Source organism: Emydura macquarii, unplaced genomic scaffold, assembly GCF_026122565.2.
Source record: "Emydura macquarii macquarii isolate MOO-44397 ecotype Brisbane River unplaced genomic scaffold, CSIRO-AGI_Emac_v2 contig_1146, whole genome shotgun sequence".
Classification (NCBI taxonomy): Eukaryota; Metazoa; Chordata; order Testudines; family Chelidae; genus Emydura; species Emydura macquarii.
The window spans coordinates 10,884,822-10,912,098 of NW_027131283.1; the positions used below are offsets into that span (position 1 = coordinate 10,884,822).

The window sequence follows — 27,277 nt, forward strand, 5'->3', positions numbered from 1 at the left end:
ACTAAGTCATAAGTATTTATGCACTTGAAGAGGTTTCAAGTCAGCTGACTTTCCTTCTGTACTCTAACATACTTGTTTACTGGTGGAAGCACACTTGTTCTGTATGACATCATATTGTTAGTTGGTAATGCACAGGATTGTGATGTCACTGGCTATTCAGATTCTCTACCTGCTATCTGCTACCACACACACACACACAAAAAGCTAGTATTTAGTAGCCTTAGATTGTTTTAAGAAAATAAAATGTGGAATCCTTGTGTTCCTAATTAAAACATCCACATTAGTTTGAGTTTTCTTCTGAATAGCTTCCACAAATTGAAAGATCCCATTTTGTGGAGATTTGTATTGGTTATTTATTTCTAATCATCTCATAAAAAGGTTTGCACCACACACAAATACTACATTTACATGTCTCTAGTATTGTTTGTTTAAAGGAACTAGATTTAAAACTGCATACCTGGATAATGTTTGCAACCAAACTATCTTGGCTTATAATCACATCTGCTCTTTCAAGCTAAGAAAAATTGAGTCATGTTAGTATTTGACAGGAGGGCCTCTTAAGAGAGTCAGCAAATGGTGCTGGTGACTAAGCAGTTGCTACCATTTCCTCTGAAATGGTAAGGAATCAATGCCCCACTTTGTGATAGGGCAAGCAGATTGTTGCCCTAGATGCCATTATTCAGGTAGAATCGAAGGCTTTATGGCCCAGCACCACAAAGGGATTTAGGCATCATGACACTAAATATTGCAACGCCTAACTTTTAGTCACCTAGAAAATCACTGGCACATCATCATCCACAAAGCCTGACTTAAGCAGCCAGGCTTCCTATACAATGAATGGAAAAGAGAGGAGTTTAAAAATGCAATCTGCAAAAGCCAGCATGCCCACCTGAGCTAGCCAATGGGAGATGATGACAAGAGGGGTGTGTCCTAAGCCCTGTCCCTCTTATAGAGATAGATACCTAAATGTGGGCTTCAGGGAGGAGCCTATCTACCACACCCAGGAACTCTCTCCTGGAGTCAGGTGGCTTAGGTACCTAAGTCAGTTTTTGCCTCATTTCACACATAACAGCCAGAGGAGGAGTGGTACCATTCAAATGACTTTTAGCCTAGGGGTTAGAACACTCACCTAGGATGTGGGAGACCCCACTTCATTTCCCACCTGTGGCTAGGCTTCCTCACAGCTCCAAAGTATGGACTACAACACCCAGTCTCTTTCACAGAGAATTATTTTCTTAATAAAAGCAAGCAAACAGAAAAAAACAAGTCTCAACTCAGTCCTGACTGTCAAGCTCCAGCACTATCACTATCACTATCACTCTCAGGGGCCTCTGACAGGCTTTCAGTTCTACTCCTTTGCTGGAGTGCCTCCTCCAGCTGCTCACTCACAGTTCTTTTAGGCCCAGGTGTAGCTTAGCCCAATTTGATTGGCTAGATTGGATTCACCTGCTGTGGTCCAGGGGCATTAGGTTTGTGTATCCACAGGGACCAGATACCCTGTGACACACCCTTTGCCTGAGGAGGAGCAAGGATTTAAATAGACATCTCCCTCTCTAGAAAGCCTGTCTCTCAAATCCCCATCAGGAAGTGGGGGAATTGGACACCCTCCCCATGAGTGCTCTAATTGTGGGGCTTAAAATCTAAAAGGTAGGCATCCTGGATTGTGAATGTGATCTGATTTGGCTGGCAAACTCTGAGCAAAGCAAATGGATTGGGTCCTGCAGGCAAGATAGGTAGGCAAATGCATATCTTCCCCCTGTTTGTGGATCATGCTGGCAGATAGGTATCTGGATGCCTAGAGCAAGTTACCAGTGCATGAGCCCCTAGGCAAAAACACAGGGAGCTTTCACTTTGAAAGTTAGGCACCTACAGGGTTTGTCAGGAGTCTTGTGGACCCCAGTAGAGCCTAAAACTGGCACCTAACTCTAGGGTTCGGTGCCTAAGTATCGTTGTAATTCTTGGCCTTTCTGAACTATGATCTTTAAAGATTCATCCTACTTTTTACACAAGTAAAAGTGATAGCTCCTCTATATTGGCCAAAAGAGTCCGTGTGGTTAATTATACTGCCTACTCTAAATTCTTTCTGCATTTTTTGATGTGTTTTTAACAGTTTTGGTGACTACTGTGCAGTATTGCTGTACTCTGTTAAACAGCTACTTCATCATAGCTACTACATCACTATTACAAACTCCAATTTTGTGAACTTCTATTTAATTCAAAATTACTCCAGGCACCCAACCCTGATATCAGTCTATTGTACGCTATCCCTATTTTACAAAAGTTTTGGGTATCCCTAAAGAACATCATAAAAATCAAGATTTATTTCTATATGTTTAGCAAGATGCTTTATTATCCTATGGGATTCTTTAAGCTATTCTATAAAAACAGCTATTATTCATAATAAACCTAGCTAATATACTTCTATTTGGTTAGAGCGTGCCAGCATAACCTGCTAACAATATGCTTCAGTGAAACAGGTAAATATTATATTTTTGAGCTGTTGGAATATTATCAACTTTTCTGGTTTCTCATTTTATTTGTTTGTTTTTGTTTTGTTTGTTTGGGTACTAGGAAAAAAAATCAATTCAAATCCTAGACATACAGTAAAGTAAAAAAGGTAATCTTACATTCATACATTTTACAGCATCTTATTTATCCTTTTGAGACAGTGTTTTATAGGCTCATCTACAACACCTGAGAGTTCTGAAAACTCTTTTAAAAATATAGGCAAACACTTATACTAAGCTATAATAGGTTGAGGACTAGTTTATTTAAAACCATGAGGAAATGTGACTAGCATGTTAAAAAGGTAGTTTCATATTGGGGGTGGGGGAGGGAACTTCCAAAGATTTGGACCAGATTCTGCCCTCAGAAGCCCATGCATGGGTCCAGCTATGAAGAAAAATCAGATGTGCAGAGAATCAAAGCTGACTTTAATGGGACGTGTGTGTGTGTGTGTGTGTGTGTGTGTGTGTGTGTACGTACTCAATGGCAGAATTTTGGCATTAAACAGATCCATTTACCCTTTACATGTATTTATGATTTTTTAACTTCTCTTCTAATTACCTAACTATTGTATAAAGTCTGCAAATGCTAGACCTTTCATCAAATAAGTATAGAAAAAAATAGAGGATGATGGTAAGTGTGTGTGTATGTGTCTAACAAGATGTATGCAAAATTTCAATGTATTTCACTTCCTTATGAATGGCACAGGTAGATCCACCTATATTGAAGACTGACTGACACTTCCCATTATAAGACCCTGTTTTCAGTTGCTTATAATTTGCCACACATAAGATGTTTAGACTGAAATTTTCCATGCCAGGTGTCTGCCTTAGGCTGAATATTTTTGGAAAACTCAGCAAAAATGATTCAGTCACTTCTGAGAACAAGATTAGCGGAAAATACATTGCTTTGCTCATGTGAAATTGGCTGTAATTATTTTAAAAGCTCTAGGAATTCTATGCATTGAAGCACAGACTTGAATTCGGCCTTTGCATCAGGGCCTTTTGCCATCCCCATGAAGATTCACCCAAATTTAGTTAAGTTATAAGTCTTTGAAAAATCTCAGTTCTCACATGTGCAGTAGAGACTGGTTAGAGTTTTGTAGAATTCTCCAAAGACTCCGTCTACTCTGAGCATGCTCCAGTTTTGGGCTGCAGGGGTGCTGAGCAGACTTTTTCCTGCAGTTGTTTACACCTGGTTGCTCCTGGCGTCTGTGGAAACAGGCATAGGAACAGAGAATAGGAAGTCTGCCTTTCCTGTGCTCTCAGTTCTCCAGCTGCTGTTATCCGGCTGTGTGGAAGAGAAAGCTGCCTGACTTGAATGCAGAGGAGACGAGGACAAGTCCTGGGGGGTGTGAGGGAAGGAAGATTGGTACAAGGCAGTGGTGAAGGTTGGTGGGGGAGAGAGAGAGACATGGGGAGTGGAAGTTGGGGTGGTAAAGAAAGACTAGGATTGACCGAGCAAGAAGACTGGGACTGGGAGTTGGAGGGGTGGGGACAGGGGGAGAATGCTGAGATTGGATAAGTAACTGGTAAGGGAATGGACTGAGAATGACTGGGCAAAGAGATTGGGACAGGAGCATTGAAGGGAGACTGGGATTGGAAGGGCAGGGCAGTCAAGGATGCAGGGGCAGAGACTGGGCAAAGAAACTTGGGGAGGTTGATCTGACCTGGGAAAATGAAGAAGAAAACAGGAATGGGGAATGAGGTCAAAGGTTTAAAAATGAGGAAGCCAGAGGGGGACTCTGAGCAGTGAACCTTCAGCAGTTCCCACTGCTCTTCAAAGGTGTCTAAGGAGTCAATGAACACAGCCCAGATGCACTCTGCCTGGAGGCATGATCAAATGAGGGACCCGAAATAGGCCCTAGAGTTGCAGCTATTTCTGTCCAGCTTCTTCCTCCTGCTATGATGTATGGCCATCTTGGCTAGCAGCAGGAGGAGATTGACAAGGGGGTCCTGTGACTTTGTGGGGCCACAGATGAGGGTGCAAGAATTAGGGGGTGCAGGGAGAAGTGTAGCCACAATCTCAGTAAGAGGTTCTGGAGGAGCCAGGAGAGGGGCACCAGAGTCTTTCACTGCAAAAGGCACAGGTGGTGGGGGGGTTCAAGAACAATGCCAGGTACATGCCTGTGCTCACAGCTCCATGGAACAGCCACCAGCTAATATCCCCAGTGAGCCACGGAACCAGTGTAGAGTACAGACTGGTGCACCGGGGTTCCTCACCCTCGGCAGGTGGTGACAGATCCCTCCACTTGGTGTCAGGGTGGGTCACATGGGTGAAGAGGTAGATGGTATGAAGCACAAATGCGTACAGATGTTCTCGGGGTGCAGTTCGGAAGCTGACTGGCTGGATGTTGTGGAACTGGCTCAGGTGGCGTGTCAAGGGTGGCCAGGGCCAACCTTCGGGCAGACTGTGAAGAAGCAGGGCACAAACCCCAAACTGGTTGTCAATTCTATATTTAGATTTCACCAACCAAGTATCAAGAGTGAACTTCTCAAGAACTATAACAGCCTTAACATGGTGGCACCGACTGTTCCCTTGGGTACTCTGATCTGTCTTGTCACGCAGGTAAGCTTGCTTTTGTGATAGATGATCCCTTGTACCAAAAATCACAATATTCAGGTTTCTCCCAATTCCAAAGGACCAGTTATTTACCTCAGGACAATTGCACCTTAGATCTCACACCAAAGACAATAATTTTAGCTAATCGTATAATAAATTATCTAAAGATTTATTAATGAGGAAAAGGAAACAAAGTTATCTATAAGGTTAAAGCAAATACACTAGCACACACACACACATGAATTACAGTCCTTGGTTTCAAAAGGTGATAAAAGCTGCTGTAATACACAAGCTCTATATATCCTTTAAAGCTAACCCAGGCCAAGCAACTGGAGATCCCTTGCTTATACTTAGAAATCTTACTCTCCTGAAGTCCAAGCAGCATAGTTTCTTCTTGTTGGGGATTTTTATCCTCTTTTCCTCAGAATACAAACTGATGGGATGAATTCACTCACTCACTCACTCACTCACTCACTCACTCACTCACTCACTCACTCACTCACTCACTCACTCACTCACTCACTCACTCATTCTCTTTCTCTCTTTTGCAGGCAAGGAGTGCAATTAACAAAGACTTTGTTCTTTGATGTTTCACAATGGCTCATCTGGTTTCAGTGGGCCTTCTTGGTTTGCAGGAACTAACACCTTCTGTAGGAAGCCAGCATATTACATTAATTAACGGTTCTTTCCTGTTTCATGATTTACACAATTTCAGAGGATTATAATGCAAATACTTAATATCACCTTATAACACAGGGTATAGATGTTAGAACCGAGATAAATACGTGCTGCACCCTACAACTGTTTCATGAAGTCTAAACACATTTTTATAACTTTAATACTTAACTTAATACTACTAACACATAGGTGAGCCAGACAGGTCTCCAACTATGTATTTGTTGGTGTTTAGTTGAAGCCTAGGGGCCTTGGCATGAGCTGGCACCTGGTCTGCAGGCATCACAAATACATATGCATAAGGAGGTTGAATTAAGGTTGATCTTAATTCTGGCATTTCCTAACTGCTGAGTGCTTGACTTTGCAACCTTAATGTTCTTCTTAACATAGTTTTTGGTGTATAATTTATAAGGTGTCAGTTATTTCAAGCTCAGTTCTGTGAGTTACTTTGTGCCCTCAACTCCCATTAACTTCAATGGGATTAGAAGATGCTGAACAGCATACAGAAGACAGTCAGGAATTTGTAGGATTATAAACTCTTTAGGGTATTCCTATTTGTTTGAAACACCTAGCACACTTTTGATGCTATGTAAATACTAGGGCTGTCAAATAATTAAAAAATTACAATTAATCATGAGATTAAAAAAATTAACCATGGCTAATCACAGTTTTAATTGCACTGTTAAACAATAATATAATACCATTTATTTAAATATTTTTGCATGTTTTCTACACTTTCAAATATATTGATTTCAATTACAACACAGAATACAAAGTATACAGTGCTCACTTTATATTTTTTATTACAAATATTTGCACTGTAAAAAAGATAAAAGAAATAGTATTTTTCAATTCACCTCATACAAGTACTGTAGTGCAATCTCTTTACCATGCAAGTGCAATTTACAAATGTAGATTTTTTGTTACATATCTGCACTCTAAAACAAAACAATGTAAAACTTTAGAGCCTACAAGTCCACTAAGTCCTACTTTTTGTTCAGCCAATCGCTAAGACAAACAAGTCTGTTTACATTTACAACAGTTAATGCTACCCGCTTCTTATTTGCAATGTCACCTGAAAGTGAAAACAGGTGCTTGCATGGCACTTTTGTAGCCAGCATTGCAAGGTATTTACATGCCAGCTATGATAAACATTCATATGCCCCTTCATGCTTTGTACACCATTTCAGAGGACATGCTGATGATGCGTGTTAAAAAAATAATGCATTAATTAAATTGTGACTGAACTCCTTGGGGGAGAATTGTAGGTCTCCCCTCCTGCTCTGTGGTTTTACCTGCATTCTGTCATATATTTTGTGTTATGGCAGTCTCGGATGATGACCCAGCACATGTTCGGTTTAAGAACACTTTCACTGCAGATTTAACAACACAAAGAGGGTACCAATGTGAATATAGCTATAGCATTCGACCCAAGATTTAAGAATCTGAAGTGCCTTCCAAAATCTCAGCAGGATGAGGTGTGGAACATGCTGTCAGAAGTCTTAAAAGAGCAAAACTCTGATGCAGAAACTATAGAACCTGAACTACCAAAAAAGAAAATCAACTTTCTGTTAGTGGCATCTGACTCAGATGATGAAAATTAACGTGTCAGTCTGCACTGCTTTGGATCGTTATTGAGCAGAACCTGTCATCGGCATAGAAGCATGTTCTCTGGAATGGTGGTTGAAGCATGAAGGGACATACGAATGTTTAGCATATATGGCAAGTAAATGCCTTGCAATGCCATCTACAAAAGTGCCAAACAAACGCCTGTTTTCACTTTCTGGTGACACTGTAAATTAGAAGCAGGCAGCATTATCTCCCGTAAATGTAAACAAACTTGTTTGTCGTAGTGATTGGCTGAACAAGAAGTAGTAATGAGTGGACTTGTAGATCTAAAGTTTTACTGTGTTTTTGTTTTGGAGTGGAGTTATGTAACAAAAAAAAATCTACATTTCTAAGTTGTACTTTCATGATAAAGAGATTACACTACAGTACTTGTGTGAAGTGAATTGAAAAATACTAATCTTTTTTACAGTGCAAATATTTGTAATACAAATAATACAAAGTGAGCTCTGTATACTTTGTATTCTGTTATAATTGAAATCAATATATTTGAAAATGTAGAAAAACATCCACAAATATTTATAATAAATTTAAGTTGGTATTCTATTATTGTTTAACAGTGTGATTAAAACTGCAGTTAATCACAATTATTTAATTCAGTTAATTTGTGTTGAGTTAATTGCTTGAGTTAACTGTGACTAATTGACAGCACTAATAAACACTAAAATATATGTGCTTTAAACTAAGCACCTTCTTCTATTTGACATGTCAGAGGAGGTATGTTGGTGAAATTATGACATCAACAAAATTTACACAGCAACAGTTTTATAAAATACATTTAAGATTAGGAATTAACTGAAGACTGAAGCAGACAAAGATGAGCTCTGAGGGAGAAAGCCCCTATTGAAACACAAATGCCTTAGAGAATAGCAAAAGAACATGAAAATAGTAGTACTGATGGGTTTTGGTTTTTTTACTTGTCTTTTCTCAAGTTTATCAAATCTCTGTGTTACTTCTACTAAAGTTGAAAGTCTCTATTTCTTTAAATATTCTATCTTGCAGATTTCCTCACCCTTTGAAGAATAGTACATTTAAATTATAGGCAAGCTTCCATGAGTATTAAGTGGGAGTTACACACGTACTATAATGAGCTTAGTGGACATGTATGATATATTTTGTAACTATAGTACCAGTTAGGTCTAGATTGAAGTTTCCAGACGATCAACCCTCAAAGCCAAGAGCTATCTGTGCCTTAAACCTAGACCCTAAGGCTATGTCTACAGTAGCGAGTTTACAGCATCACAGCTGCTGCTGTAAGAGCGCTTGTCTGGTGTTCTATGCTGACAGGGGAGAGCTCTCCTGTTGACATAATAAAACTACCTTAACAAGCGGCGGTAGCTATGTTGGCAGGAGAAGCACTCCTGCCGACACAGCGCTTGTGCACACTGCAACTTATGCTGATGAAACTATGTCACTTGGGGGGTGTTATTTTTCACACCCTTGAGAAACATAAGTTTTGCCAACATAAGTGGTGGTGTGGATATGGCCTAAATGGTTGCTATATCTTCAAGGGATGGTGAAAATCTAAATTCTGGGAATGGTTTGTTCCTCAGATGTTTGTTGAGGGCTTATTTTATAACTAACTCCACAAGGCTCACCACTCACTGCAAGGATCTGTAAAATCTCCACTCTTGAGAAATCTGAAGTAATTTCTTCACTTTGGTTAGCTGCCAAATTATTATTTTTACATACTTAAAATATTCAGGGGGAGGATAGATGCCTCTGTTTTCAGATGCCACTGGAGGGGAGGGGGGCGTGGAAATCTTTGCTTATAACTGCTAGGGCGTAGAAGTCTTTGCTTGCGTCTGTAAGTTTTTTAATAGACAGCTTCACCAGAGTGACCTTTCCCATTTTCTGACTCATAACAAATACTGAAGAAATAGAAAAGTGTGTCTATTCTCCTTTCACTGAATGGATCAAGAAACTTCTTTTGCTGGATTAAGTGTTCAGAGACTTTCAAAGGAACAACATCAACAAAAAATGTTCCAGTTATTTTCAGACTCGTTTTTCCACTGAACCTGAAAAAGCAGAGGCTCCACAATGAGCTAGATGTAGTTATCTTACAACACTCCTAGTCAAAGGATAGACCTCCTCCTCCAATGATAAAATCCATGGGAGGGAATGCAGGCATGAGGAAAGCTCTGCAGGATCTCTCGATGGAGGTTTCTCTTGTATTGTTTCATTGTGCAGGCTTTGCACCCCATGGGAATAACTGGCGAGTCCATCCAGAACCCGTGCTAATATCAGTAGATCTATAGGATGCCAGAGCTATCCGAATGGAAGATCCAGACTTCCATTACTGCTCTGGACACTGGCATTACCCTTTGCCCCAATTTTATCAGTGCACTACCATTGGACTCACACTATCAGGTACTCTTCCGAACCTTGGCTGACCCACAACACTCCCTGAACTGATGGGATTGTACAGGGGCATTTTTAGAAATCAGCCAGGTGTCCAAGCTAATGCCAACTTTTGGGATGAACTACCAATTATACTGCTTGTTGCATTTAGCAGGCCTTTGCAGGAAACTTAGCATAACTAAGGCAGTGGGGGCGGCAAGGAGAGAAGCAGAAAGGCAGTAATCACATGAATTGAACCTGATTCTACATCATCTTTCTGATATGCTGGGCAAACTTCTCTGAAAAACAGGAAAAGGATTGTCATTACGGGGAAATATACTGCTAGACTAACAGCTCAAAATTGCTTGCTTAACAATTCTTTTTAGTGACACTTTTTTGTAACCCTGCTTTTTACCTAGTGCCTGATTTTGTTTGGTCAGCCCTGTGACATTTTTGATTCACATGTCTCTGTAACTTTTTGAGTATAGGAGGGGAATTGTGGGTCTGGGTCAGGCAGATCGCCTCATGGACACATTGGAAAGATATCCAGTCACAGACGGAAGGCCAGCCACCGGAAATCTGTGGCTAAGTAACCCAAAGGCTGCCTCAGACTCGTGAGGTAACTGGTAGCTTGGGGTGCTATATATATCTTATTGTGTTTGTATTTGCTGGAGACTAATAAAGTAGAGCCCTTAAGTAAAGGCATTTTGGTGAGTGCTGGAGACTAATAAAGGAAAGGCTAAGTAAAAGCACTTGAGTTTTGACTTATCTGTGCAAGCCATATAGCAGATAAAGATGCTACAACTCTCTTGGTTGATGTCCTGATAACGCCTTGCAGAGAGTGAAGTTACAGGTTGGAGAAACCCTGGGTACCAGGATCCCCATCACAGGCAAGAGATAATAGAGACTGAGGCTGTGTGGAGTTTTCCACATGAGGTTCAGGGATGCGGATGGAAGGATGATGTGCATCCTGCTAGCCGTTGCTGCTCCAGCCTGTCCACGCCCTGTTTTTTTTCCCTGGACTCTGGGTCTATGGAGCACTCTCCAGAGGGCCTGGAAGGATGGTGCCATGGAGGCAGCTAAATCCTCCAGCCACACACCAATGGACTACAATTCCCTTCCCTCCAGGCTTTGTGAAGGAAACAGTGAATTTCTATACATGCATGCTGAGTGATATATCTAGAGTCATATGAGGGCTGCCATTTGTTCTCACCTATTAAAAAATACTTGTATTTTTAGCAGACCTTTTCTATAATGAATCCAAACAAGTGATCAGACCCACAATAACCTCATATACACAAACCTCTCCTCCAGTATGTCTTGGGCTACAGCAAAGAGAAAACTGGATTAAGGTTGTGTCTGCACTGCAAAAAAAGCATGCTCTTACCTCAGGGTTAGCTAATTCAGGTACAAATAGCAGTGAAGATGGAGCATTTTGCCTTTTAACTTGGGATAGCAGCCTGAGTTAAAGCCTAGAGGAGAGCCTGGAGTTGAATTTGAGCAGCTAACTCAGTGGTTCCCAACTTGTGGCCCAGGGACCAAAAGTGGCCTGCAGCTCCCCTCCCCCTGACTGCAGCAGGGAGCACAGCACAGTGCTCTGCCTGGGACCCTAGGTGCTGGGGTCCCTGCTGGAGCCAGAGGGAGATCAGTGCTCCTCACCCCTGGCTCTAGCAGAGAGCAAAGTGCTCTGCCTTGGTCCCTAGGCACTGGGCCCTTGCTCTTGCCAGAGGGGGGGAGCATTGCAGAAGGGAGCCATTACTTAGAGACTCAGGTGGAGTGCATAGGCTAAAGGACGTGTGCGGTTTCCCTGCTGCAGCCCGGGGGATGGGAGATCAGTGAGGATAGAGGCAGCCTCCTCACTGAACTCCTTCCATCTGGCTGCGGTGGAGGCGGGGCTTTGGGGAGGCTGCTGGCAGAGCAGCCAGGATACACCAAACTGGAGGTGGGGGGCAGGACTCTAAAAATCAGTGCCTTCCAGTTTGTCACCCTCCATGACTTAGCTGCCAGGCCATGTGTTTCAGTGTGTAGTGACCGTCACTCATCTACACTGGTGCTTTTTCTGTGAGTGTGTGACATACTGTGAGTAATTTGCAAGTGTAAAATAGTGAATGTAAAAATGAGCACAGCAGCATCAAAATGTTGACTTTAAATATGTAGTGATTTGCAGTCCTTAACGGTGTAAACATCAATACATTTTTTTATGAGCTGATAGACTGGTAGCCCTTCAGAGTTGTAAAAATGATATTTGTGGCCCTCGAGCCAAAAAGGTTGGGAACCACGGGGCTAACGAGTGGAAAGCCGAGTTGCCCTGTCTTCACTGCTATTTTAACCAGATTAGCTAATGCAGCTAGAATTAACAGCACACCTTGTTTTCACAGTGTGGACATATCCATAGAGAAGCTGGTCTCTGAAAACAGTGCCTGTCTTCCAAGTAATATTTATTTCTCTGAAGCCCTTAAAATGTATTTTGTCCTTCTGTATGTTTTGTATTACACTCTATGTAGTCACAGCTCTGTATAGATAAAATAGCAGTCCATAGTTATCTCTACTTAAAATCCTCTACATTTAACATATGCATGTGCAAATTAGACTCAGCCATTAGGTTTCATGCTTGCCAATCTGGCCCTTGAATCTGCAAAGGTTGTGTACTACTAGCATAGAAACCATCACAAGTGTAAATTGGCTGTTGATTATACTTTGTGCATCAGGAGAATACATTATCTTAGGGCAGGTCTACACTAGTGCATCTGGTGAAGACGCTGGTGGGAGAGTGCTCTCCTATCGGCATGATAGCTTCCGCCTCTTGCGGAGCTGGAGTAATGTCTCCTGCCGACATAGCGCTGGTGTGGACCGTGCTTAGGTGGCTGTCACTTGCATTGCTCCGGGGGAGGGGGTGTGTCTTTTTCACGTCCTCTGAGTGACATAAGTTAGATCAATTTAAGCGGTAGTGGAGAACTGCCCTCAGTTATCATTAACAACATTTGCACAGTCTTGGAAAACTTTCTATTTTCTACCGGTATTTCTACCTAATAGTACAAAGACATTTTATATCCTCCATGCTCTGGTGTTGTCACTCAAATACAGCATTTGACCCCCTCTTCTTTAAAGCAACAATGGTAAGAGCCGATTATCTTGAACATGTAGGAAATTGAATTGCTTTTGCAGTGAGGCTACAGATGAGACATGGAATTCTAATAAAATTCAAACACTTAAAATATGCATTCTCTAGAAATAATAAATTTAATACAGTGCCAGCATTTCAGGAAATTGTCTGGATAAAAATTAGACCATATAGAAAGAAAATATTTATGTAACAAATTATTTTTCATAATTACTAACAAATATAGGCGTAGTTTTCCTAATGTTTAAAGCATACAGGGTCCATGGGCATAAAGAGCTTTCTGTTAGCAACCTGATACCCTACCAATGAGCTTTATGGAAACAAAATTTATCTTGCCCTTTCCAGAATAGAGACGATTCTGATTTCTGATTCTGTAGTTTGAATTTAGCTTTTAACAACATCTGTGGGTTTTTCCTCTGAACTCAGATACTGTTGTTCAGAACACATGGGTCACATTGTATTATACTGTAATTTCAGTGTAGTTGGTGTTTTTGCTTTTCACTGTATAATTACATTAATTCATATGGTAGGAAGCTTAACTACATGACTGATTTAGTTACTGCTGCTTTAATATTCTTCTTGTCATATATGCTTTTGGAACCCAGCTATATTAACTGACTTCTGTTTACACTGAATTATTCTCAGTCATGTAGTAAACTTTCTGGTTACATGAATTAGCTGTAGTCACAGGTAAAAAAAAAATAAAACCATAATCACAGTTTAATTACAATGTAACTGCACTGTAGTCATAGTACCCTTATTATAAAGGGCCCGATCTGCAGATTAAAGTGATATTCTGCAAGATGAACAGATTTTTTTCTTCCTGAATTGGTTCCTTTAGTCTAGTCATTCAGTCTTCCCCTTCATATATGTAAAACACACCACCAAGGATCTGGGTTCAGTCCTTTAGTATTAAAGACAAAGCAGAACCCTAAATGACTAATTAAAGAATCACTGATTACTTCATGAACTCCAATTTAGAATGCAGTAGAATATTTTGAAGGTTATATTCAATTTCTAGATGAGAAAAAAGCCTTAGAAATTTCCCATGAGGGCACAATGGTAGCCAATGTTTTCACACAGGCTTTATTATAATGAGAATACTATCACAGCTATAGTTAAGAACAGAACTAAAAGTTAGTAGTAGTATATAGGCTCTAGCTCAAGTATATGGTTTGTGTTATGCAGCAATTCAGATTAGATGATCCTAATGATCCCTTCTTGCCTTAATCTATGAACGTAAAATTGCCTAAACTTAGTCCATTCTAAAGCCCCATCTTCAATTGTTCATTGTTTATTGAAAATTTTACCTTTCAGGGCTGACATTTTCCAGTTCTAGAGTGAAATCTCAACCTCTGACGTCTATGGCAACATTCCCATTGAGTGCACTAGAACTAGGATTTCACACATGGTGTCTACCCAAACAGTAAATTGATTTGTTTTTGAAAATGGGAACAAGAACAATCCAGACATTCCTGGATAAGAAGGGAGAGGAATGAGGATAAAAAAAGTCATTTACCCCAAATTATTAACAGGCAAACAAAAATCTTGACTTTTGTTTTAATAGCTCTGTCACTGAAGCAGCTGTAGGTAGATATAATCTTGCATGGAAAGAGATTGTTGCCCATCTAAAGTTCTCATACAGTATGTATTAATCTCATAAAACGTTTCTCTAAAGTCTTGTCCAATGCACTGGCAAGTGAATGAGGTAAGACTTCCATGACATCCTTTCACTAATTCATTATGCATTGTGTTATGGATGACTTTTATGGAACATAGTATACACAATACTACAAAACTGTATTTGAAAAATATTAGTTTTCATGCTTTTGATGACTATCTTAATGGGTATTCACATGCTGGCAGGGTTAAGATTACACATGCAAACTTAATCTTTCCTTTTCCTAACTTTTGAGTGATCAGTCATGTAAGCTTAGCATTGGCTTAAAATACTGTTTCTTTTCTTTGATGGAATATTTTTTCCCATATCTTATATCAAATACAAGAAAAATATCAACATAATTAAAATTAATGTTTATTGTGGGAATGAAGTTGTTTGAAAACAAAAGCTATCAGGGCTTTCCAAATTTTGGAATGGTTTATTAAAATAATTGTGTATGTTGCACTCTTGCTTTTATACACAGTCATATAAATTGACAATATCACCAAGTTTAGTTTTCATTTAGTCAAAATCTCTTTTGTAGCTTTACATACTTGTGTTTTACATTGAGAAAATATTTTCATGCCTATCCTAAATATGCATTTTAACAGGTGTAAAGTTTTGCTGATTCATTTAAAAACAAAATTACATATTAGTCCCACCCAAAGAAAGTTGACATGATGAGTCACATCACTGCCGCTCTGGCACCAGATTGCAAAGTGCTTTTAAGTATTCCTATGTTCTGTACAACATTTCCCTAAAGAGCACCATCTCTCAACATGTTAGCTGTAGAACTAAATTGTAGGAGTTCTGGAAGGCATATTAAAAATAGAGAGAATACTCCATCCCTGTTAATTTATTATGTCTGTATTGACATACTGAATGATGACATATAGGTCTTTTTCATCCTCACAACACTTACCATTAAAATTTGAATTGACACTCACGCAAAACCCAGAGTAGCAAGCTTAATTACACAAAAGTCATGTGTTGTGAATTTAATATGGAACATAGTAGAAAATGTGCTAGAAGATTACCCTAAGCGTGCATATGAATGAATAAAATATCAAAGGGGAAGCAGAAGTCTGCATTTTAAGGGTAAATCTATGTAAAAGTTGATGGGTTCTCTAAAAAGAAACTAAAATTAACTTTTGCCAAAAAAGGGAATAGACAAAATAAATGGAGGCTTTGTCTCTCTTTTCCCTCTGGGGTCAGCCTTATTGCTGCCATTATAAATGTGAAGAGAATACATTCTGTACAATGGGTAAAATTCATAGCTGGTGCAACTCCACTGAAATAAAAAGAGATAATCCAGGGATGAATTTGGCCCAGAGTTCTTTATGTTTTCATTTTTGGATGCCTACAATGAAGCTCTGATCACAGTATTTAGTACAATGTCACTTTGTTCAAAGAAAAGTGACAATTACTAACATTGTCCATTCAGTAGTAAAAATTTTAATGTAGCTTCAGATTTATAAATTATGGCTAACAAAGATGTATAATTATTAGCATTGGACATGCATTTAGAGATACTTGATATGTCATACATCAATAAGTCTAAATGGAGCTGGATCAAAAGTGCGTGAAAGATTTCCTTTGGTAAAGCATGCTTACTATACATTTATCTGATTTGATTGAGTGTGATTGAATTCTTACAGTAGCACAGCCCAGAAAGTAGTAAAATTTAACATTAGTAATGCAATGAAGCCATCTGAGAAAATAAACTTACACTGATGTACTATGGAACAAAAATAAATAAAACTTAATTAAGTTTGTGAAATATAATTACAGACTGTGTATTCATGCACAGCAACATGTCTACATATTTTAACTTTATTTATTAATTTCTGTTACATATCTAACAGTTGCAAACCAAAGTTCATTTTTTGGTAGCTAGGAGGAAATTTCTACAATAATTATGTATTTATGTGCTTAAGGTTACTTCAGTCCTCCATTTATCTCAATGAGTACTTTACAAACAAAAAGCAAGTACACCAATGAACCTTATCCCACAGAACTTCATCTAAGGCATTGGTCCTGCAAAAACTTATGCACGTGCTTAGGTTTACACTAGTGAGTGGTTCTATTGAAGATCCATTGAGCTTAAAGCTTTTTTTTCCTGCAGGTTGTGCTATGTGGAAAATACCAACCACCTACATGGAGCCCCACTGTCTGGTGTTTTTGTTTTGTTTTGTTGTTTTTTGGACCAACCTGATTTTTTTTTATTGCAGCATTTCAGAGTCTTGAGTTGTCGCTACTCGTTTCATAAGTACTATTTACCACAAGGTACAAAAATTATATTCAGAGAATAATAACAAAACTACAAAAAAACCAACAATTTAAACTTGCACCTGGAGTAAGTTTGTTATTGTCTTAATACCGCATTCTGTTGCAACAATATGGCTCCTACAGAGCTTCAAACCTCTATTACTTTTGATTGGGAGTCTGTCCATAGGGACCAGTAGACCTGGTCAAAACATTTTCAATTGAAGAGTTTCAGAGGCGTGCACACGGGGTGTGCCGGGTGTACCCAGGCACACCTTAATGCAGGGGTGTCAAACACATGGGCCAGATTCGGCCCGCGTACCTTTTTGATGTGGCCTGCGGTGCCATCTCACTGTGTTTTTTGCTGGAGGCTAGAGCTGCCACCGAAAGAGTAGAGGGTACGTGATTTCTCTGCGGATGGACACAGTGAGCTGCCGTTGAAAAAGAAGGAGCCATGAGATTTTGTGGTGGAGATTTTGCGGTGGAGGACGTGGTGAGAATTCTGCCAGTGGGTAATTCAAATGTGGCCCGCCAGTGGAATTCAGTTTGACACCCCTGCTAAAGATGAAAATGAAAATTCACTGGATACACACCCTAATGAAATGTGCTGCGCACGCCTATGAAGAGTTTACTATCAGAGAATGCTGTTTCCATGAAATTGAAATGTTTCATGGGAACTGTAAGCTGGTGGTTCTGTCCAGCAGGGGCGTCGCAGCCCTTCCTTGGGCCCAGGCTCAGAGGAAGGCCACAGCACTTTGCTACAGGGGGAAAGTTAGCTGGTTTGCAAGAGGCTATAGCCCCCGGCTCTGAGGCGGGGTGGAGCTGGCAAGGAGTCTGTAGCTCCCGGCTCCCAGGTGGGGCGGAGCTAGCAAGGAGTCTGTAGACACAACACTTGGTATCTTCTGCGGCAGCAGGTTCAGAGGAGACATGCACTCCCAGGGTGGCTAGGGAAGAGGAGAGGGAGACGCAGGCCCACCCAACTCCTCTGCATCCCAGCCCGGGGCACTACCAGCGGCAAGGGATTCTGCCACTGGGTCAGTGGGGCTCCAGCTGCAACACGCTGACACTGGTGTGAACGCAAGCTCAGTCAAACTGTGGTCCGCTGCCCCTGGGCTACTTCCTCTCACCCTGAACCCAGGTACCCAGAGCCAGGGGTCTTCCTCAGCTTCTCCAGGGAAGATGGCTACAGGGAGTCCCACCAGTCCCTCACCAGCAGCCGATGGCAGGTCTGGGAACTCAGGGCCATCAGCGGATGGCAGCTCCTTCAGATCACAGGGTCCTGGTGGGTCCTCCAGCACACAGGACTCAGGCAGCTCCAGCGGGTCCCAGGTGATGGGCAGCTCCTTTAGGTTGTGGCTGGCCTTGGGGGGGGGGGGTGCCTTTTCCAGTCAGTAGCTCTTCCCAGTCACTGGGGTCTGGCAGCCCAGGCAGGCCCTTGAGGCTCCAGTCAGTAGAAGGCTTGTGCTGCCCCGCCACAAGGCCAGGGCCGGGGCCAGAGAAGGAACATCCTTCTCTGACTGAGCTGCTAGACCAGCCTTTTGTATTTCCCCTTCCTGTCTTGGCCCTGCCCCTCTGCTTCTGGGGTCTGAGACCTGCAGTGCCCTGATCAGTCCAGCAGGGGCATTGCAGCCCTTCCTCAGGCCCAGGCTCCGAGGAAGGCCACAGCTCCTTGCTACAGGAACATATTGATTTTGAAATAAAAGTTTTGAAATGATTTATTTTGGTTTATTCCTTTCATTTCATGTGGTTTAGACAACTATATTATTGTTTTTTAATATTACATTATCTGTATATGCTAGTTAATGTTTTATATTTATCAATTTAATATTATGTACCGAAATATTTTGATGGTTGCTTTGATATTTGTGAATTGAAATACTTCAGAATTTCCATTCTGCTAAATATTTTGAGATGTTAACATTTGTCCTGATTTAGGATGAAAAGAAATTTAGAAATGTCTGCATTTCCTGCGGGACAGAAATTCCATTTTCCAATGAGTTCTAGTGACAAGAGGTAAAACTAAAACAAGGACAATTAAATGTGAAGAGACTAGTTAATCAACATTTTAATATTGAAAAGTTATTGTCCTCGAAAGACTTGAAACGACTTGTGAGAACTTACCAATTTCTTATGAGAACCTGGTGCAATCATCCAGGCATTGACTAGATGGATTTTATGGTGTTTACAGTCAAGACCATGGCCCAAAGTCTTTCCTCCTTTTTTTTTGCCACAATGTATGAAAAGACCAAGAAATCAGCTTTATTGCTGCAAATATTGTTTGAAGGGAGGAAGTAAAAAGGTATTGAGTCAATGGGGGGATACCTTGCCTCATTCTGTTTTCACCAAAATACCTATGCAGAATCTCTGCATGTCTTGGGCTTTGCAAATCTGGGAATCACTTTCTTTGACATCATGCCCGTCATGCTGGAAAGGGTATGAGGAATCATGGAATCATGCCCATTCCAGTCATGCTGGAAGGGCATAACGAGTGGGGTTCTGCAGGGATCAGTTCTGGGTTTGGTTCTGTTCAATATTTTCATCTGTGATTTAGATAATGGAATAGAGAGTACACTTAAGTTTGTGGATGATACGAAGCTGGGAGGGATTGCAAGTGCTTTGGAAGATAGGATTATAATTCAGAATGATCTGGACAAACTGGAAAATTGGTCTGAAGTAAATAGGATGAAATTCAATAAGGACAAATGCAAAGTACTCCACTTAGGAAGGAACTATCAGTTGCACACATACAAAATGGGAAATGACTGCCTAGGAAGGAGTACTGCAGAAAGGAATCTGGAGGTCATAGTGGACCACAAGCTAAATGAGTCAACCATGTAAGACTGTTGCAAAAAAAGCAAACATGTATTACAAGTATCTGGGATGTATTAGCAGGAATGTTGTAAGACACAAATAGTAATTCTTCCGCTCTACTCCAAGTTGATTAGGCCTCAACTGGAGTATTATGTCCAGTTCTGGGTGCCACATTTCAGGAAATATGTGGACAAATTGGAGAAAGTCCAGAGAAGAGCAACAAAAATGATTAAAGGTTTAGAAAACATGACGTATGAGGCAAGACTGAAAGAACTGGGTTTGTTTAGTCTGGAGAAGAGAAGACGGAGAGGGGACATGATGATAACAGTTTTCAAGTACATAAAAGTTTGCTACAAGGAGGAGGGAGAAAAATTGTTCTTCTTAACCTTTGAGGACAGGATAAGAAGCCATGGGCTTAAACTGCCACAAGGGAGGTTTAGGTTGGACATTAGGAAAAACTTCCTAATTGTCAGGGTGGTTAATCACTGGAATAAATTGCCTAAGTAGGTTATGGAATCTCCATCATTGGAGATTTTTAAGAGCAGGTTAGACAAAACACATGTCAGGGTGGTCTAGATATTACTTAGTCCTGCCATGAGTGCAGGGGACTGGACTAGATGATCTCTCGAGGTCCCTTCCAGCCCTATGATTCCATGATTCCCCTGCAAACTTGCAAGATTTCCCCACATCAAATAATGCTGACAAAGTCAGAATTGGCTTATTTCAGACTTCCATACTGTGTTCTCATAGCTCCTCTCTTTCTCCACCCTGCCAAAGTGAGTGTAAGAAAAGAGAATTTGGCTCAAGCACATGCTAGAAATGAATGAAACTTAAACTGCAGTAGAGATGGTTGAAGTCCTGTTAGTGAAAATTCATGAAATTTCATAGATTTTCCTTCGGATATTTCTTACAGAGGGAAGTGTGTGACCTTACATCTGAGTTAGCACTATGGGACAACTTTTGCTTTGGAATAGTGTTTTAGTCAAACCATTTTAAAGTTGCAGTTCAGCATTCTTTGAGTACTGTACATATTTTATCAAGTGCATTTTTAATTGATTGCATATACACAAAAAACAAATAACTGGTGTATCTGTTTCTGAAGTACATAAATACTGAAAACATGTTATTTTAATTAACAAAAAGGCCTTACTTCAAAGAATCAAGATATTAAATGTCTTTAAGCTCCATGAAGATCCATGTGACACTGAGATCTATTTAGGAGAATGAAATGCATGGGCTAAGCAAAAGAAGCATACAGGGAAGAGGGTAGAATATTTCTGTTTTTTTCATTGTTCCTTAGCTTTTTCAGTTTCTTTTCAGAAGCCATGTTCACTTTTATGTATATTGCCTCCCATTTATGTTATTGATGTTTTATTCTTCTTCTTTTGTCTTGGCTGTCTGCCATAAGACCTTTTGTTTTGATTGCTGACCTTTTGTAGTTCTAAAACTTTTCATTGTATTGTTATAATTTTTCTTTGAAGCCTTTACAGGCATTGATCATTTTAATTTAATTTATTTTCATAAGCCAAAGCCTTAAAGTCACTCATCCTCCCTCTTTGATTTCTAGATCACCCTTCACTGTGGTGGTATCTAGGCACCACTAGTTTGGTCAACGGTTTGAACGTAGTCTAGATACAGTAACTTCCAAATGTATTACCATTTGATGGCTATTTAGTGCTATATGATCTGAGTTAGTGGTCTCATAGTTTAGTTTCTAGGGGACAGATGTCTAAATCACAAAACCACCTCCACAAATAGTGTTTCCTGGAAATGTCAAAAGAGAAGACAAAGAAGACATCAACATAGAACTGATCCATCCTTGCACCTCTTCAGATGGTTCACTCAGAACACCAGCAGGGGGATGCAGGAAAGCTTACACTCCACTTTCTACGATCTCTCAGTCCTGTGAATAAGGGCCATCTCTTCAGCTCATGTAAATTGGTATGGCTCTCCTGAAGTCAATGGTGGATTGAAGTCAGTTGATGTACCTGAGGAAGCTCTGTTTGAGCTAGTGCACTAAAAATAGCAGCAACTTGGGCTAGCCACCTGAGTATGTACCCAGGGCAGCTAGCTTGAACCACCATCTGCGCTGCCTTGGCTGCACTGTTATTTTCAGTGCACTAGCACAGGTATGTCTATGCAAGTGTGGAATCATACCTCCCAGTTCAAGTGTAGATGTACCCAAAGAAGGTATGCTGAATTATGTCCCTTGAGGATCTGACCCAAAGGAATTATTTCTTTTTTCATCACTGACATTCTGGCTTTTCAGGAAAAATAAACTTACCTCAACATGCTCATCCTCATCGGAATACTAGTTTGAGCAGGATGTGCAGTTGATGGAACTATATCAGTCTTTAATGGCCAGCTCCTGCTCTCATTGGAGATGAGTCACAAATCTTGGCTATTTAGTACAGAGGTGCAAAAACTCAGTTTCCCTTGGTGTAAAGGCTTATATAATTTTTTTCTTGGGTTGTACTACACATGGGTTCACCCCTTCTTCCTCCTTTGATTTTGTCCAGATGGTGATGTGAGTATGAATCAGCCTTCCACTCCATTGCCTTGTGGTACAGGGAGGAAAATGGTTCTACTTCCCCTCTTTCCTGACTCACAACTCCACTTCTAACTTCAATTTGTTAGTATCTTCCTGTCTGTTACTCAGCTAGAATGTTCTCACCTCCTCTGCTTGGACTTCAGAAGAGACATTCTCGTTCTCGCCAGCACTCCCAGACACCATGACTGAAATACATGAAGAAGGGGTGGCTGGGTTGGTGTATACAGTCACATAACAATTGTTAAAGGGGCAGTGGTCACTTAAGATTCCAAAGCTTCTCCAAGACTGCAGAGCTCAGAAGGCATGAAGATGTCCCAAGAGCTTCACACTTTGGAGAAAGCATGAGCCCTAACTAAACAGTATTTTAAACCCCCACAGTTCAGAAAGACCACTTGGAAAGTATAACTAAAGTTATAAAATGAATTGATTGGCAATTACATCATTAGTGTGGTAGAGGTGCTGAGTTACCGGGTGGATGTTAAATGGACATTATTCTGACAACTTATCGATCATTAAGGATCCCATTACAGTCTTTTCAAGGATAGAGGGGTGATCTTCAAGATACTGGCCAAAATTCACTTTGGGCAACTATTCTGTCTCTCTTTATTCTCCTGTGCTATTTCAGTTGGGTACAGTATTTTTCTTTACTCCTTACTCTAAACTGCTGTATAATGTTCCTTGAAATTCTGGACAGTGGCTATGGCTATGTTCCATTCCAGAAGCTGTAAGTAAGTGGTGAATGTAAAGCAAGGGAGGCTGTATATGAGACAGTGTTTCTGAACTGTTTATGGAGGGTTAAGGGGTGAGATATTGGTGGAGGAGTTTGTTGTCAATATGAAGAATTAGAGGAGAGTTGTGTGGAGGCAAGTGGATTATATATCTTGGGGATAGAGGGGGGTTGGTATTTGTAGGCCTTTTTTCTGCAGTATGGTCCTTAATGTTATTTTCAGTATGTACCAGAGCCAAAAATGTGCCAGTAGTCTACAACCTCTTCGGTGCTGAGTAGTTCTGCTGATCAAACTTACAAACTTTTGCTAGGTCAGCTATGCCAGTGGAGTCCATGACCTTCTTGAAACTGAGTGAATCAGCTGACAAGGTTTACAAAGTGCAGTTGGCATAATTATATGCAAGCTAAGCTTCTAAACCCATCTAGATGTTTGGCAAACTGTAAATGTGTCTACTCCTGATACGATATTTTGGGATTAAAATATTAGATAATTCCTAAAATGTTCTCCCTGTCTTTTGAAATAGTGTCCTTAGAAAGGACTCATGTAGCAAGCAAGTCTGAGAGTTCAAGATGAACTCTTTTTGAAATGCCAATTTTCTGAAAATAATGTTAGAAGACTTTTCCAAAAGGGAATTAATGGCACCTCATATTTCAAAGTCTACTCTCTAGGATATATATTGTCTGTTACCATATCCTAATTAGTGACCAGAATCCATACTTGCCAGATGTCAGGCAGAAAGGAATATTTTCAGGAAGTTGGAGAAGTGGGAATCAAAATAGTGCTTAGAATGGAAAGCAACTATAGAATCTCTACCATGTTCCCAGTATGTAAAGTTGATAATACAATATGGTACCCTTGAAATGACATGTACATTTACAATAAATATATATTATTATAAAATAGATTAAAAAAACCTGGGGTACTCATAAACATGGAGATTATGACCTAGCCATATGTATCTTGCTGCATAGCAACACTTACCTTCTGCTGACAGGTTGGACACAATAGCTTTCACTTCTGGAGTGAGCTAATAATCAAATGTGTCTGAAATTAAGGGATATATTCATTTAAGTGGCATCTTTTTAATAAACGAGTGCTTCTTAATAATTTTTGAAAGCTTTCAGTATATCAGGTTTACACAGTATAATATAAATCCCTTTTTTGCCTGGCTCTCCTTCATTTTACACCTGTGCACTCTTTGAGTGCTTCACAGAGTCAGATACCCGTATTATAGGAATAGAAGGCTTTCGATACAAGAAGAAGGATTTTGAAGCATAATAGCAGGCCCAATAATTACATACTTACATATAAAGGTATAGGATGTCTTCTATGTTGAATTATACACAGAATTTTTAACAAAGGATTTGGAATTATGCTGCTGGGGAAAAAAATCCATTGCAGCTTACTATGAATGATATTGGTGGCTTTTATTTTTTGGCCCAGATCTTTGTCATTCTGCACTTGATTTAGAAAGAGATTCATGGAAAGTCATAATTATTTAAAGAAGGGAGCAGGGGAAGTGTTCTTTTGCCATGTCTATAAATCTTTACTTATGCTCTGCAGAGAACTCTGCTCTCCATGTCTGCTTTAACAGTGTAACAGGAGTATATCATAATGTCATGAATTGTTAGTGCTTCAGAACGCTTTATAATGTGAGATCACAAGTGGAGACAATTTCATTGCAACAGTCCTGGCTACAAAGAATTAATACTGTTCAGCTGGCACACTGAAACCACATCAAGGATATTTTCTTCAGTGTTAAAGTATGTGAAATAACTAAATCTGTGAGGTTAGAAAGCTAATAAGAAGTAGAAAATGTGTACATTCATCAGACTACTGGAGCTGTAATACTTTGGTTTCATTTTGGTTGCTGGATCAGTGTATGGGTGCTGGGTGTTGTTGATGGCATGTGCTATACAGGCAGTCAGATTAGATGATCTAGCGGGACCTTCCAGAAACAGTCATAGAGTTTGAAGCTAGAAGAGGAAAGTAAAATGAAGAAGTGGATTAAAAAATATTGGAGAAAAGTTTATTTTAAAAGAAAAAATGTTTTTGCTGATGACACTCTCCAGTGAACTGGTGGAGAGATTATCTATCAATCCATCTGAAAATGCATTTTTACACCAATTCGCTTCTCTTCCTCTTGCAGGTTCCTCCCATAACATTGTCCTGCCAACAATCTGTGAGGGCAAAAAGGCCATCTTAGTGCCGCATCATTTATGGATAAATTGGAGAAGCTGAACTTGTGGAGTGATCAGCACATATTGCATCAAACAGGTTGTGCTTTAATAACTCCACCATGTGCCTGGTCTCCTCTGATTTGAGGAACAGGTATCTTGTTGTCTTTGTGTGTGTACGTTTTTAAGAGACTACCAGCAGTCTTACTGGAATATTGAATTCTGCACTTTGAGGTGAATAAAACAGATAAAGCCAAAGATTTATAAAAGTGAGTAGTAATTCTGGATGCTTCAAATTTTTGGGTGGCCAACTTGAAAAATGGGCTTGATTTTCAGAGGGGGAACATTTGTCTTTCCTTGACTAGTCTTAGGGTTTGTGCATCTACATTACTAGCTATAATCATTGGAATTGGGGCAAATTCCCAGTGTAGTCCTTCTGCTAACAAAGAGTTTCAATTCCAACAATCCTCCTAATTTCAGATCTGATCCTGCTACCCTTGAAACCAATAGGACTTTTACCTTTGAGTTCAATAGGGATGAGATCAGACCAATTATCACCTTCAAGTCCCTTCGGTTATTCAGAGATTTGGATGCCCCCCCTCATGGCCCAGGTTCACACTACAGGCAGCTTGCCTCAATTTCCCCTCTTGGATTGTTCAAATAAACTTGAATTCAGGCTTTTTCTGGTCAAAGAGACATTTCCTTGAGAAATGGGTTTATTAATATAAAATTATAAATGAAACAAGACAACCTTCATAAACCCACACAATCCAAAATTTCTCCTCTGCCTCCTAGCCTTCATGCCTGGGGCCTTTACAGTCTCTCCTCTTCTGAGACAGGATTTCTTCTAGACCTCCCTGCTTAGAGAGCTTTCCTCACTATCTGCAGACTCCGCCACAGCTTCCTGAGCTTACCCTCCTTCACTACAACTTCCTGCTCTTTTTTATAGTGTTCCTTCTTAGGTGAGGCCCATCCTCTGATCAGAATTGGTTTAGATCCACACTGTCCAGCCCATGGGGCAAGCCACTCTGTTCCATACAGCTAAAGCAAACACTTCAGGCATAATAGCCATCAAACTTTCTCTCTCTCCTTTCTTTCTTCTCTCCCCTCCCATATTTTTCCCAAATTAACAAGGTAACAAGGTGACTAATAAAAGCTACTGCCAATGATGCTATTTATTTTCTTCTCTACTTTAAGTGTGAAAAGACACATTACATGTAGGTGGACAACTTTCCTGTGTGAAAAAGAGGTTAAAAGTGAAAGCTGACACACATTTACAGAAAGGTAAAGTTAGAAACATGATTTCTTGTTATTAGTGCTTTATACATGGGCACTCAATAGATGGGAATATAATTTTGCATATAAAATATTAACTATTTTCCTGATTAAGACTCAACTGATTGGTATGACTCTTCCCCTATTTTTCATCCGAAATGTACAAATTGACTAATAATTTTGTGAAGTACAGTATATTGAACCTGACATCTTAGAAAGGTTGACAGCCTTCTAGCTATTAAAATACTATGTATTTACAGTATGCGGTCATATCTGTTGCCTAACTGTAAAGGTCATTTTGATCAACAGAAACAGCCTTTTCATAGAAGATATTGGAAGGCACCCTACGTTTGCTTTTTCCAACAAAGCAATGAAAAGGAGGATTAATAAAGAAAGCTTTCCTAGAATATGGTGCAAGAACAGTGTATGTTTTATATATTTATTTAAAATATATATTCTGAAGTGGAAACTGGACAAGAAAATATGCAACAAAAGCCGAATATGAAAATGAAGGCACAGTGTGAAATTTCCCAGATTTATGTTTTTTGCCCATGTATTTTGTTTCAGTTTAGCATCCTGTAAAAGGAGAGAAGGGATGTTTTAGTAAAACGAAAAGAAAAATACACCTTATTTTTGCAAGTAGAATGAGTTAGCAAAACACTAAGGCTCTGAGCCTGCAATGAGCTCTTTGTGGACAGACTTTTGCAACCATGTGGAGCCACAAAGAAGCTCTGGTAACATGTAAAAGTCAGCTTATGTGGCACTCGTATGATTGGGACATGAGTGGCTTTCCCCTGGGTATCTAATTATGCAGCAGGAAAGAGGGGAGGGGAAGATAATTATAGTTCCTCTAAAAACAAAAACACAGCAATTAGCATAGTGAGCCATGGGATACACTTAAGGTGGAAAAATGTGTCTCCATCCTTTGAACTGTATTTCTTACACAGAGAAGAGAGACAGTCATTGATAGACAGGGGACAG

At 40.0% G+C, this 27,277-nt stretch overlaps 1 long non-coding RNA gene across 4 annotated transcripts; it reads left to right on the top strand.

Moving 5' to 3' along the window:
- The first annotated feature begins 1,519 nt into the window (after positions 1–1,519).
- Positions 1,520–26,722, top strand: LOC137152203 (uncharacterized). 4 transcript variants are annotated; one of them, XR_010919478.1, is made up of 6 exons: positions 1,526–1,647; positions 2,434–2,477; positions 4,968–5,073; positions 24,994–25,290; positions 26,219–26,305; positions 26,606–26,722. It is a non-coding gene; the product is annotated as an uncharacterized lncRNA (long non-coding RNA). The 4 variants fall into 4 exon arrangements; XR_010919479.1 differs by having other exon boundaries at positions 1,594–1,733; XR_010919480.1 differs by lacking the exon at positions 2,434–2,477 and having other exon boundaries at positions 1,520–1,647.
- The last annotated feature ends 555 nt before the right edge of the window (positions 26,723–27,277 follow it).